General features: G+C 34.0%; 2 long non-coding RNA genes across 4 annotated transcripts; both read right to left on the bottom strand.

The window, feature by feature from the left end:
- Positions 7,453-9,898, bottom strand: LOC110271052. Of its 3 annotated transcripts, XR_002361068.1 has the most exons (6): positions 9,708-9,896; positions 9,443-9,471; positions 9,132-9,280; positions 8,594-8,677; positions 7,923-7,992; positions 7,453-7,646 (listed from the first exon to the last, which is right to left on the bottom strand). It is a non-coding gene; the product is annotated as an uncharacterized LOC110271052 (long non-coding RNA). The 3 variants fall into 3 exon arrangements; XR_002361067.1 differs by having other exon boundaries at positions 7,923-8,677; positions 9,708-9,898; XR_002361069.1 differs by lacking the exon at positions 9,443-9,471 and having other exon boundaries at positions 7,923-8,677; positions 9,708-9,898.
- LOC110271051 lies at positions 10,093-12,277 on the bottom strand. The gene is made up of 3 exons (XR_002361066.1): positions 11,943-12,277; positions 10,625-10,747; positions 10,093-10,261 (listed from the first exon to the last, which is right to left on the bottom strand). It is a non-coding gene; the product is annotated as an uncharacterized LOC110271051 (long non-coding RNA).

Below are 14,635 nucleotides of genomic sequence, written 5' to 3'. Positions count from 1 at the left end.
GCAACGCGTTCGCGTGGCTTACGCGTTCACGTCATTCATGCAGACTCTAATCCATGCGTTTACATCAGGCAGACGTCCGCGTCATTGCGAATTCTCCATTTCGCGCGTCCGCGTGGGCCATGTGCTCGCGTCATTGCTCGCTAGTCATCTCCTTAGTTTCTTGTGTTCCTTCCATTTTTGCAAGCCTCCTCTCCAATTTCCAAGCCATTCATGCTCTATGAAGCCTGAAACACTTAACACACGGATCACGGCATCGAGTGCCATAAAGGAAAATTAAAATATACTAATTAAAGATCTTTAGGAAGCAAGTTTTTAATCATAAACCAATACTAGGAAGGGAGTATAAAATCATGCAAATCATATGAATAAGTAGGTAAAGGCTTGATGAAACCACTCAATTAAACACAAGATAAACCATAAAATAGTGGTTTATCAATGGACCTCAAATTCAAGATAACCTCATCAAGAGGGGGGCGCATGAGCTCCTCCCAGAATTTCCTCAATTTAACTATTGGGCCCGCTTAGAAGCATCTGTCACCAAGCTACAAGAAGCTGTGAATCAACTCAAAGAAGAGCAGCAGAATCAAAACAGCATGCTCTGTAAAATGCTCATAGAATAAGAGAAACAAGGTCGTGAAATACAGGAGCTAAAGCGTCAAAAGCTGTCCCTTGAAGAGTTGGACGTCCCACAGATTGAAGGAGCACCTACCCCTCAAAATCAAGGTTGTTGAGTCCTAACTCTGTGATAACTTTTATTATTAGAACCCTATTTTAAGAGTTACATAAGCATTAGTATTAGAGTCATTTATTTTTATGTCTTTAATTTCCTTTCTTTTATTATTATTTGTCTGCTTTTATGTTTATTTTATCTCTTTTTTTATTCCATAAAGTTTAGAGTCTATGTCTTAAAGCTATGAATGATTCCATGAATCCGTCACCTTTCTTAAATGAAAAATGTTTTTATTTGCAAAAGAACAAGAAGTGCATAGTTTTGAAATTTATCTTGAAATTAGTCCAATTATTTTGATGTGGTGGCAATACTTTTTGTTTTCTAGATGAATGCTTGAACAGTGCATATTTTTTATAGTGAGGTTTATGAATGTTAAAATTGTTGGTTCTTGAAAGAACAATGAAAAAAAGAGAAATGTTATTGATAATCTGAAAAATCATAAAATTGACTCTTGAAGCAAGAAAAAGCAAGCAAAAAAAGCCAGTAACCCTTTAAACTAAAAGGCAAGGGTAAAGAGGATCTAAGACTTTGAGCATTAATGGATAGGAGGCTACAAAGGAATAAAATTCTGGCCTAAGCGGCTAAATCAAGCTCTCTCTAACCATGTGCTTGTGGCATGAAGGTCCAAGTGAAAAGCTTGAGACTGAATGGTTAAAGTCGTGGTCCAAAGCAAAAGAGTGTGCTTAAGAGCTCTGGGCACCTCTAACTGGGGACTCTAGCAAAGCTGAGTCACAATCTGAAGAGGTTCACCCAGTCATGTGTCTGTGGCATTTATGTATCCGGTGGTAATACTGGAAAACAAAATACTTAGGGTCACTGCCAAGACTCATAAAGTAGGTGTATTCAAGAATCAACATACTGAACTAGAAGAATCAATAACACTATCTGAATTCTGAGTTTTTATGGATGCCAATCATTCTGAACTTCAAAGGATAAAGTGAGATGCCAAAACTATTCAGAAGCAAAAAGGCTACTAGTCCCGCTCATCTAATTGGAACTAAGCTTCATTGATATTTTTGAATTTATTGTATATTCTCTTCTTTTTATCCTATTTTGTTTTTAGTTGCTTGGGGACAAGCAACAATTTAAGTTTTGGTGTTGTGATGAGCGGATAATTTATATCCTTTTTGGCAGTGTTTTTACATAGTTTTTAGTATGATTTAGTTACTTTTTATTATATTTTTATTAGTTTTTATTCAAAAATCACATTTCTGGACTTTACTATGAGTTTGTGTATTTTTCTGTGATTTCAGGTATTTTTTGGTTGAAATTGAGGGACCTGAGCAAAAATCTTATTCAGAGGTTGAAAAAGGACTGCAGATGCTGTTGGATTCTAACCCTCTTGCACTCGAAGTGGATTTTCTGGAGCTACAGAATCCCAATTGGCGTTAAAATCTAGCCAAAAAATTTCTGGCATAAAACCCCAAAACTGGCATAATTCTTGGCGTTAGACGCCTATTTTGGCACCCAGGGTGGCGTTTAACTCCAGCTTTAGGCATATGCACGTGAAAGCTTGAAAGCTCAGCCCAAACAGTCACCAAGTGGGTCCCGGAAGTGGATTTCTGCACTATCTACACTTAATTACTCATTTTTTGTAAACCTAAGTTACTAGCCTAGTATAAAAACTACTTTTAGAGATTCAGTTTACACCATATGACATTTTTTACATTTCACATTGTATCTTCTATGGCATGAGTCTCTAAACCCCATAGGTGGGGGTGAGGAGCTCTGTTGTGTTTCAATGGACTAATGCAATTACTACTGTTTTCTATTAAATCACGCTTGATTCTGTTCTAAGATACTCACTCGTACTTCAATATGGAGAATGTGATGATCCGTGACACTCATCATCATCCTCAACTTATGAACGCGTGCCTGAAAATCACTCCCGTTCTATCTGAGCTCAATGTAGTCATTGGGTGACAGTTTGAGTGTGTATCTCTTGGGTCTCTAATCCACGGACCGAGTCCGTGCGATTAGAACCTTCGTGGTAGAGGCTAGAACCAATTGGCAGCATTCTTGGGATCCGAAAAGTCTAAACCTTATCTGTGGTATTCTGAGTAGGATCCGGGAAAGGATGACTGTGACGAGCTTCAAACTCACGAATGTTGGGCACAAAGACAGTGTGCAAAAGGATAGAGAGATCCTATTCTGACACTAGTGAGAACCGACAGATGATTAGCTGTGTGGTAGCTGTACTTGGTATTTTTCATCCGAGACGAGAAATTTGACAGTTGATTAGCCGTGCAAAGATCGTACCTGGTATTTTTCATCCGAGAGGATCATACAGCTTGCCATTGAAGGAAGCCATGCGTGTTTGGAGAATAATACAGTAGGAAAGCAGAGATTCAGACGACAGAGCATCTCCGAAACCTTAACCTGTTCCTCATTACTGAATCACAAGTATCATTTATTTCATGTTATTTACTTTTCATAAAGAAAATCAATTATATCATTTGAATCTCCTGACTAAGAATTACAAGATAACCATAGCTTGCTTCAAGCTGACAATCTCCGTGGGATCGACCCTTACTCACATAAAGTATTACTTGGATGACCCAGTGCACTTGCTGGTTAGTTGTGCGGTGTTGTGAAAAGTGTAATCACAATTTCGTGCACCAAAGGCACATAAGGAAAGCAAGATAAAATTGCAAGAAAAGTAAATCTACAACTACTAATTACAAAGAATTAACAACAAGCAATTCAACAATAAAGGAAATCAAACATAAATTGCATTAAAAGAGAATTAGAAAGAGGAAAGGTAGAAGAACAAGAAATTGTAAAGGAAAAGTAGATGAAAGCAAGAATTAAACCTAGATCTAAGAAATCCTAATCTACATCTAACTTAATTCTAGAGAGAAGAGAGAGCTTCTCTCTCTAGAAACTAACTAAAGCATTCCCTCCAAAATTCAATTATGACTCCCTCCCCCTTTGACTCCTCTTGATTTCTGCATATAATAGGCTCAGAAATGAGTTGGATTTGGGCCTGGGAAGCCCAAAAATCGCCCCCAGCGTTTTCACTTTAATGAAGTCACGTGCGAGCATCAACACGTATGTGTCGCTTGGCAATTTGCGTTCGACGCATACGCGTTATGTACGCGTACATGTCACCATGCGACTTCACATTCCATGCGTGCGCGTCTACTACACATGCATGTCAATGAATGCATCCCAAATCCTTGATTTCCCATAATTTCTCCACTTTGTATGCTTTTCTCTTCATACCTTTGATCCATTCCTAGCCTTTTCAACCTGAAATCACTAACACACATATCAAGGCATCTAGTGGAATCAAAGGTGAATTAAAATTAACTAATTAAGGGCCTAAAAAGCATGTTTTCACTCTTAAGAGCAAATTAAGGAGAATATACAAAACCATGTTATTTTGGTGAATAAATGTGGGAAAGGGTGATAAAACCCCCTAAATTCAGCATAGAATGCACCACCAAATAGTGGTGCATCATATATCCCAGCAAATAGCCCAATCACTAGGCAAGTGATGGAAAGCTCCAGAATACCAGATGATCATCCCAAAAGGAAGAAACTTGAGCCTCTTCAAACACAAGAGATCCTTCCAATTGAATACTGGACCCAATTAGAAGCATCTGTTGCACAATTGCAAACCACCTTGGATCAATTAAGAGAGGAGCAAAAAGACCAAACTTGCATGGTTTGCAAACTAGTCAAGGAATAAGAGAAGCAGGGGCATGAACTAGAAGTGCTGAAGCATCAGAAATTATCCCCTTAAGAGCCTAACGCCAACCATGATTAAGGTGGTTGAGTTCCACCTCCCTACTTCTGTGCCTATTTTAGTTGCTATTTCTTATGTTTAGATTTACATGATCACTAGTAGCATTATTAGGATTTAAGTTTCTATTTTTTGTTTTACCAATTAGGTATAAAATATTCATCTTACTATCTCATTGAACTTGAATAAAATTTCGATTTTTTTAAACAGTAAGAATACATAAATTTTGAGTTATATAATAAGAATAATTTAATTATTTGATGTGGTGGCATTGCTTTATTTTCTGAATGCATGAATAAACAGTGCATGTTTGATGTTGGAGTTAAAAATGTTGGCTTTTGAAAGAATGATGAAAAAGAAGAAGTATTGTTGGTAATCTGAAAAATCCAAAAGTTGATTCTGGAAGCAAGAAAAATCAGCAAAAAGAAAGAAGCGAAAAAAAAGAGAAAAAAAAGAGCAGAAAAAGAAAGAAAAAGGAAAAGCCAATAGCTCTTTAAACCAAAAGGCAAGAGAAAGGATCTAAGGCTTTGAGCATCAATGGTTAGGAGGGCCTAAAAGAAACAAAATCTTGACCTAAACAGTTCAAATGAGCTACTTCCCTAACTATATGCTTGTGGTGTGAAGGTGTCAAGTGAAAAGCTTAAGACTGAGCAGTTAAAGTTGTGATCCAAAGCAAAAGAGTGTGCCTAAGAACTCTGGACACCACTGGCTGGAGATTCTAGCAATGCTGAATCACAATCCTAAAGGGCTCACCCAGTTAAGTGTCTGTGGCGTTTATGTATCTGGTGGTAATACTGGAAAACAAAGCACTTAGGATCATGGTCAAGACTCAAAAGAAGCTGTGTTTAAGAATAAAAAAGAACTGAACTTGGAGAATCAATAGTATCATCTGGATTTTGAGTTCCTATAGATGCCAATTATTTTGAGCTTCAAAGGAAAGTGAGATGTCAAAACTATTCAGAAGTGAATAGCCACTAGTCCCACTCATCTAATTGAAACTGAGCTTTATTGAAAACTCTGAGATTTATTGTATTCTTCTCTTCTTTTAATCCTACTTTGTTTCTGGTTGCTTGGGGACAAGCAACAGTTTAAGTTTGGTGTTCTGATGAGCAGAGATTTTATACACTTTTTGGCATCATTTTCATATAGTTTTTATTAGGTTTTGTTTAAGTTTTGCTATATTTTCATAGGTTTTAGTACAAAATTCATATTTTTGGATTCTACTTTAAGTTTTTGTGTTTTATGCTGATTTCAGGTATTTTTTGGCTGAAATTGAGGAGCTTTAGAATAGTCTGATTCAGAGACAGATAAACGACTACAGATGCTGTCAGATTCTGACCTCCATGCACTCAAAGGTAAATTTCTAGAAGTACAGAAGTCCAAAAGGCGTGCTCTCAACAGATACGGAAAGCTAACATCTAGGGCTTTCTAGAAATATATAATAGTCCATACTTTGCTCTGGAAATAAAGGCCCAAAACTGGCGTTCAATTCCAATTACCTATCTCATTTCTGGCGTTGGATGCCCAAAAGGGAGCAGTTGGCGTCCAACGCCCAAAATGGAGTCCAAAGCTGCCGTCCAACACCCCAAAGGGAGTACCAACTCGTGGCTTCACTCAAGCTCGGCCCAAAGACTCACCAAGTGGGCCTGGAAAGTAGATTTTCACACTACAAGACTAATTTATATTATTTCTGTAATCCTGAGTTATTAGATTAGTATATATAGAACAAGGATCACCCTTGTTCAAAAACTTTATGCCATATTTTCGAATAAATTACTTTCTGTAAGCTATGAGTCACTAACCTCCTAAGGTTAAGGTTAGGAGCTCTGCTGATTCTTATGGATTAATAATATCATTGTTCTATTTTAATCTATGCTTGATTCCATTCTAAAATGTATCTTCGTTCTTCATCCTAATGAATTGGGAGTGTAACTTGACCGTCGTCCCTATTCTACATGGGTTCGTGCGAGTCCTTGATGGGATAGTACTGAATCACAAGCTTGATTATACATCTCTTAGATGGCTATTCTACGACTTCATTCGGGACTTGGAGACATCAGTTCAGCCGAGGTACGGGGCGATTAGGGCCTTTGTGGTATAGGCTAGAATCAGGAAGCAGCATTCTCTGATCCGAAAGGTCCAACCTTGTCTGTGGCGCTTTGAGTAGGATCACCAAGGGAATGGACTACAGGAGCTTCACCCCGTTCAGATTAGATGACCACTGACCTGGCGTTTGATCTGAAGCAGAGGAGATTAATGACCACTGACCTGGCGTTAATCACTTACAGCCTGCCATGGAATGAATCATCAGAAGTTGAAGTAGACAGTGAAAAAAGTTGATCCAGAAGGAGGAAGCATCTCTGAAGCCTCAACCGTTCTCTTATCATTGATTTCACACCAATTAAGTAATTCTATCTCTATTCTGTTTTTATGCGTTTTTCTCAACAACTATATTTTTTATCTGCCTGACTAAGATCTACAAGATAGTCATTGCTTGTTCAAACCAACAATCTCCGTGGGATCAACCACTACAAAGTTTTTGTTTATTTGTGGCAGTTTTTTTTCTTATTTTTGGAGGTTTATAACCCCCAAAATTTGAGCTGCCACGAGGTCTTTTGTGGGGTTTTTAAAAACTTCCATAATCTATTCAGTAGAGGTTTTGTATATGTTTAGTAAGGGTTTTATATTAGACTTTTGTGGTGGTTTTAAATCACTTTTCTGGCAGTTTAAAACCCCCCACAAATTGATTTTTTAATTTAACTAAAATTAACTATTTTGTGAGATTTTTAAACCTCCACAAATCCTATAATTATTTATTTATTTTTAATTTCAAATCATTCATTAATCTCATCTTATTTACATATTTTCAAATTAAAAATTTATTTTTACCTTAATACCCTTTTACCTTGAAAATCATCCTCAATGTTTTTCTTAGGTTTAGATTTCTTTTATAATACAATTCCTCATTATAAGACATAACTCTATATATAAAAAAATTCTCAATGTCAATAGTTCCAAACATAATTACATATAGTATTGTTCTACATAATTATTACTATTTTTCTTTAAAAAATAAAATAAAATAACAACTTCAATATTTTAATATCATCTAATTACATAAAAAGTGATCTGTCAAATACATCTGGATGGCCATAATGAAACCGCACCCTAAACGGAAGCATACATAAAAAAAAGGTAAGCATATGTTGGAGTTTGTACAGTATGATGAACAGCAAGTATCAATGAGTCTTATTATACTTTTAATTACAGAAGGTTGCTAAACTCTCATTTATCAAAATAAAACTCTAAACCAATAGCATTTAAGCAATTAATTACATAAAATTAGCAGATTGAACACCTTATACTGAACACCTTATACTGGAGTTTAAAGCACAAAGTAATAGAAGGAATAACAATTATTAAAGGAAGCTATTCATAGTATACCTTATGAAGATGTAAAGTAACGCCCTTAATAGAAACACTAATATTACTAGGCAGTTCACCATTGCAAAACCTACCAAAACCACATAAAAAAATCATATGAAGGAGGATCAGTCAAAGAGAAGCAACACCACCAAAGGTAGTAGCATCAGTCAAAGACAGAGAAGCAAGAACAAGAAGAAGGAAGAAATACATTAGCGGGATAACACAAAAGCAAGAGAGGTAATTAACCAATTATTAACATATATACACACTAGCTTTTTTCATTAATGCCAATTACTAATAGTTAATTATAATTATTTCTATGCTCTTGTTCAAGATAGCCAAGTGGCCGCAAGAAAGAGTTCTCCTAAAACAAAAAGAAAAGGAAGTTTATATTAAAATAAGTGTAAACAATTAAATATCCCACATCAAGAGCAGTCAGGACATTCAATTTATATTATAATTACACATAGTTTGTACTTAATAGATAAAAGAGCCAGCTCGACTGGAAGAAATTGAAGGTGCATTATATAAAACCAGCACATAAATTTTCTGCTCAATGATGCAATTGGGTTTTTATAATTTAAAGTGATAAGCACAAGAACAAATAATCGAAATTCAATATCTGTTAATATCTATCTGATATGAATTATAACAAATTCAATGAGTAGAGAGAACAAGAGATACTTAACAAGAACAATCTCGAATTTCTTGCCAGCATTTCGAACAGCAAAGATGTGCTCATATTTTGTCTCATGTTTCAACTTGAGAAATGCCTAAAAAATAATAAATCCTCAATGAACAAAGCATTTAAGTAAAACTAAATAGAGTCTAACTGTCAAAGTCAACAACTCAAACTTGATGATGCTTAAATGCATGACCACGAGAGGTTGTAAATTGGAAAGAAAAATAGAATTTTTGCAGGTGGTTAGCTGAGAGCGAAACAATGTTATTTCCAGCCAAATCTAGCATGGATAGCAAAGTGGGAGTATAAAATGAAGCAACAAAATGTTTATGCAAAAGAATTATAAATCAAATTTCAAAACTCAAATTAAATTTAGATGTATTAAGTCTAAACTTAACATAACAAAAAGAAAAGGAAGTTTATATTAAACACAATACAACATGATAAGCATATGAAAATCAGACATACCAACCAACCATCAGCATACTCATACATCCTAAATGTAACAACATAAATCTTTTTAAAAATCCAAAATAGAAACCTACATTTTTTGGGTTTCAATACTTCCAAGATCATTGTCTAGAATTGCAATTTCTGCATTGCGAACTTTAACAATGCCAGTGACATATATTGGCACATGAATTTGGCCTCTGATAGCATAGACTTTTTCTCCATCATCATCATGAAGAATCATCTACAAGATAGGCTCAAAGTTATTTAATTGTGAGGCAGAATAGAAATACACATTGATCCAACTGAAAGGAAAACTAAACTGTAAACAAATAAACATTGTGACTTGTGAAGTGACAAATTAAAAGAAAATATAAGACAATTGGAAATATAAGACAATTAGAACCTGCCACTAGGCTTTCTTTTTCTCCATCCCTGACATTTTCCAAATTCAAAAACCATTCAGCATCACCAATATTAACAAGAATAAAAGAGAGGAAGGAAAGATTTTCAAGCCATTAAAAGGTTCCACATTTGCCTTTAAAAGGACACAGGAAAGTGAAAAAAATTAGACCATCCCACTGTGCGGTATATATTTGCAAACTATTAAAAGGTTCCATATTTTCCCTTAAAAGGACACAGGAAAGTGAAAAAATTCCAGCTCTACTCACTTGTACAAATATTTAATTCCACGCAGGGACTCCAAGGTGTGGCCAAATATTTCCTGTGCTGCAGTTGCTTGAGCATAGTAGGCAAATGTTATCGCACAGAACTGGATCACACTGAAACAGTGAAATAGTAATGTGATTAGATCAGTATATTAGAACTGAAATCATGAACCATTTATAATCATGTCATAAGAAAAACTAGCAGAATTATACTAATTTTTTTTGTCTTCACATACCAATTTTTTTGTCTCCAATAAGTATATCTCCCACATCAAACTTTTGCAAAGAAAAAAGGATAAAAGTTAGTAAAAAAAAGGGAAATAAAAAATGCATTGTAATTTTTAAGAAAAAAGGCTATATTTAATGATTAGCCTCCCAATATTCTTTTCTTGACACAGACACATAAGTGTGCTTTCCCTTGTAGTGATTGGGATCAACACCTCCAAAAACAAGTTCGCTCCCATTCTCTTCCTCTGGGTTATGGTTCAGCCAAAATCAAAACACCGATTCCTTAACAAAACCTTGATCAAGCATATTGTACCTGTTACACATTATATCTGACAAGAAACAGGAATCAGATGAACTTGAAGAAATGAATAATCAAAATTTGGATGCTAGCAGTACCAAACTGGAACAGCTTTCCCAACTATTATCTCTTAAAAGTGACTAGTGCAAACTAATTAGAATGCTTTGTTCAAACAATTGCAAACAAAAGCTTCAACGTCTTAAATCAATCCTACTACTGAACTTAAAGCAAACTGCATCATGAATTACCATCATCCTCAGAAACTGCAACAAAGTTAGTTAGGCAGTGCATTAACCCTGACATGAGCAAAGATGTTATAATCAATTTATACAATAAAATAGAGAAAACAAGAGTTGGAAAAATAAAATAAATGAAAATGGTTCTACGCACTAACCTGAGGGTCATTGTTGTGCTTATCAAATATCAACAGCCTTTGCTTTGCTCCAATGGTCTCTAATCTGTGTTGTTGTTGTTGGGAAAAGCATCAATTTTCAAGAAAAGGGAAGAATCCATCATGCTGTTGTTGAATCAAGAGCATAATTAATCAATAATCATGAATCAGAGCATGGAGTTGTTGAAACAGGGGGAAAAGGAAGAATAAAATAAAATAAAAATAGCATCAATTATAAAATGATCAAAATGGTGAAATAAAACTCAACAAGAAAGTAATAATTGAATTATTGATTGCTAACTGGTGCACGAAATTGTGATCTCAGGCAACGGCGCCAGAAACTCTGTACGCACGTCTTAATAAATTGTTTTTTATTCACAACTTCGATACAACTAACCAGCAAGTGCACTGGGTCGTCCAAGTAATAAACCTTACATGAGTAAGGGTCGATCCCACGGAGATTGTTGGTATGAAGCAAGCTATGATCACCTTGTAAATCTCAGTCAGGCGGATATAAAATAGTTATGGAGTTTTCGAACATAAATAATAAATAGATAGAAAATAAGGATAGAAACACTTATGTATATCATTGGTGAGAATTTCAGATAAGCGTATAGAGGGGTAAGCATGGCCGAGTGGCCAGCCTCCCATGGAGGTCTAGAGATCTAAAAATGATCAAAAGATGTCTAATACAATAGTAAAAAGTCCTATTTATAGTAAACTAGTTACTAGGGTTTACAGAAGTAAGTAATTGATGCATAAATCCACTTCCGGGGCCCACTTGGTGTGTGCTTGGGCTGAGCTTGAATGTTACACGTGTAGAGGTCAATCTTGGAGTTGAACGCCAGTTTGTAACGTATTTCTGGCGTTCAACTCTGGCTTGTGACGTGTTTCTGGCGTTTAACTCCAGACAGCAGCATAGAACTGGCGTTCAACGCCCTTTTACGTCGTCTAATCTCGGCCAAAGTAGGAACTATTATATATTGCTGGAAAGCTCTAGATGTCTACTTTTCAATGCAATTGAAAGCGCGCCATTTTGAGTTCTGTAGCTCCAGAAAATCCACTTTGAGTGCAGGGAGGTCAGAATCCAACAGCATCAGCAGTCCTTCTTCAACCTCTGAATCTGATTTTTGCTCAAGTCCCTCAATTTCAGCCAGAAAATACCTGAAATCACAGAAAAACATGCAAACTCATAGTAAAGTCCAGAAATGTGAATTTAACATAAAAACTAATGAAAACATCCCTAAAAGTAACTAGATTCTACTAAAAGTATACTAAAAATAATGCCAAAAAGCGTATAAATTATCCGCTCATCACTAACCAAATATGCGATTCACATCATCCAATCCTTCGATAGATGGTGACGCCGCGATACTCTGAGCTTCGCGACCTCGGTCCATGTCTACTCTTCTTCACCTGTTGCACTTTATGAAGAACCATTCTTTGCTCCACCGCCGCCGCACTACCACTGCTGCGATCTTTCTTCATAACAAATTCCAACCACGCTATATATGCATGAAAAATGTAGAGAAAAAGTGAAAAACAAAAAAAAATATCCAAACTGAGTTAAATAAATAACAATAAAAACGAAAAAAATGAACAAACAGAAATTGAACTTAGGTGATTAAGGAAAAAATCAAACGCATCGACAGATAAGCTTGATGGAGGTGCCGGCAGTGGCTACGAACTCACTCTCTCTTATCTCAAAAGCTATGGCATGTAGACGAAGGAAACAACACATTGACATAGAAGCTTTATGGCGGCAATGACGATGACATGAATGGCGACAATGGCAAACTTACTCTCCCTCTGATCTCGAACACTAGAGTGAGCTCGATGGTGATAATGGAGAAGAGATGAATGTGGTGGCAATAGATCTAGAGTTTCAGATCTCATATAAACATTGATTTGGATTTTGGACGATTTTAGACTTGAGATTTTTAAATTTTAACTAACAGTAATTAATGGGAGTTTTAGATGATGCCACAAATAAAATAGATTGGGGAGGTTTTAAAAAACCTCCATAAAAAAATCCCATAAATAAATAGGAATCTTGTAGTGGACCCTCACTCACCTGAAGTATTACTTGAACGATCCAATACACTTGTCGGTCTATCTATGCAAATATTGCGAAGTCAATAGATCTAGGGTTTCATATCTCATATAAACATTGATTTGAATTTTGGACGATTTTGGACTTGAAATTTTTAAATTTTAACTAACAGTAATTAATGGGAGTTTTAGATGATGCCACAAATAAAATACATTGGGGAGGTTTTAAAAAACCTCCATAAAAAAAATTCCATAAATAAATAAGAATCTTGTAATGAACCGTCACTCACCTAAAATATTACTTGAACGATCCAATACACTTGTCGATCTATCTATGCGAATATTGCGAAATCAATTTCGTACGCCAATAGTTAAATTCAAACAAATATTATCATACAATTGGTAACTGGAGGACTGTTTCATTACTGCCGCATAAGTCCAAAATTTTCATTTTCTCCCTAACATTTTTTGATGATTTTAGTTCTACTTTCTTTAGTTGAATTATTAGCGGTTAGTCTTATCTATACATTAACAATGTGGTCGCCGCCACCAAGGGTTTTAGAAATCACTTTTTGATAAATATTTTGCAAGTATAATTAGAAAAAAGACATATTTATCTAATTATACGCTAAATTGATTTTTTATTTAAAAAAAATTACTTGTGAATATTTTGAAATTGTTTATAAAAAATGAAAAAAAAATTCAAGAGATCAAGTTTTGTTTTAACATTTTGTATGTATATTCTAAAGAGTTATATAAATATTTTTACAAAAATTCAAAACAAATAAATAATAAATCGTATGTCAAATATATAATAAGGGTGAAAATATGTTAAATCAGGTAAAACTTTATTCTTAACGAATTAGATTTGTAATATAGTTAATATGTAACAATTTTGTTACATAATTAACAAAGATTTTATTAACTTCTGCTAACTCTTACTTATAATTCTGTTTAATAGAAGTGTCTTTGTGGATGTGTTTAATAAAAGTATAGAGTATCAATATATTATCTGTCAACTTATTGCTAACAATAATAAATAATAAAGACACCTCCACTAAAAGATATATGTATAAAGAGACATATCTAAAAGACACATTCATAAAGACACTTCTATTAAATACAATTATAAACAAAAATTAACAGAAATTGATAGAATTTTTGTTAGTTACGTAGCAGGATTGACATTTAATAGGTTGGAGTCTACATTGCAACTTACTATAAGTTATTTTTCAAGTATTAAGATTGATTTATTATTGAGTGTGTACTTATATAAAACCTGTTAAAAGGTCTTTGACACTTTTTTTAATATATATATATATATATATATATATATATATATATATATATATATATATATATATATATATATATATATATATATATATATATATATATATATATATATATATATATATATATATATATATATATATATATATATATATATATATATATATATATATATATATATATATATATATATATATATATATATATATATATATATATATATATATATATATATATATATATATATATATATATATATATATATTTTAAAAAAATACTATTTATATATTTATTAATATTTTAACACTAGGCAGTCTCAACGGATTATTAATCAAACAAATTTGTGAGTTTAACTTGACCCATTAATTTAATTAGGAGTTTAAAACAATTGGCCGCCGAGATTTATTTTGTGCCAAACCAGCCTACAAATATAAATAAAAAATTCTTTGTCAAGTTATAAAAAACATTTTTCTTATTTCATCACATTTTTATCGTTTTAATCCTTGAGAGGTATTTTCATCTCTATCTAACTCTCCTCGAAATATTTTGATAGTTTACTCGATACACACTCGTAATAATTCAGTAGTACATACTCATTAATATATATGCTTATTCCTTTTCTGGATGATCACAATAACCTCATCAAACTATCAAAATCTAACATTCAGG

The sequence above is a fragment of the Arachis ipaensis genome, chromosome B04 (assembly GCF_000816755.2).
Source record: "Arachis ipaensis cultivar K30076 chromosome B04, Araip1.1, whole genome shotgun sequence".
NCBI lineage: Eukaryota > Viridiplantae > Streptophyta > Magnoliopsida > Fabales > Fabaceae > Arachis > Arachis ipaensis.
This window is presented reverse-complemented; position numbering and strand designations above follow the sequence as displayed.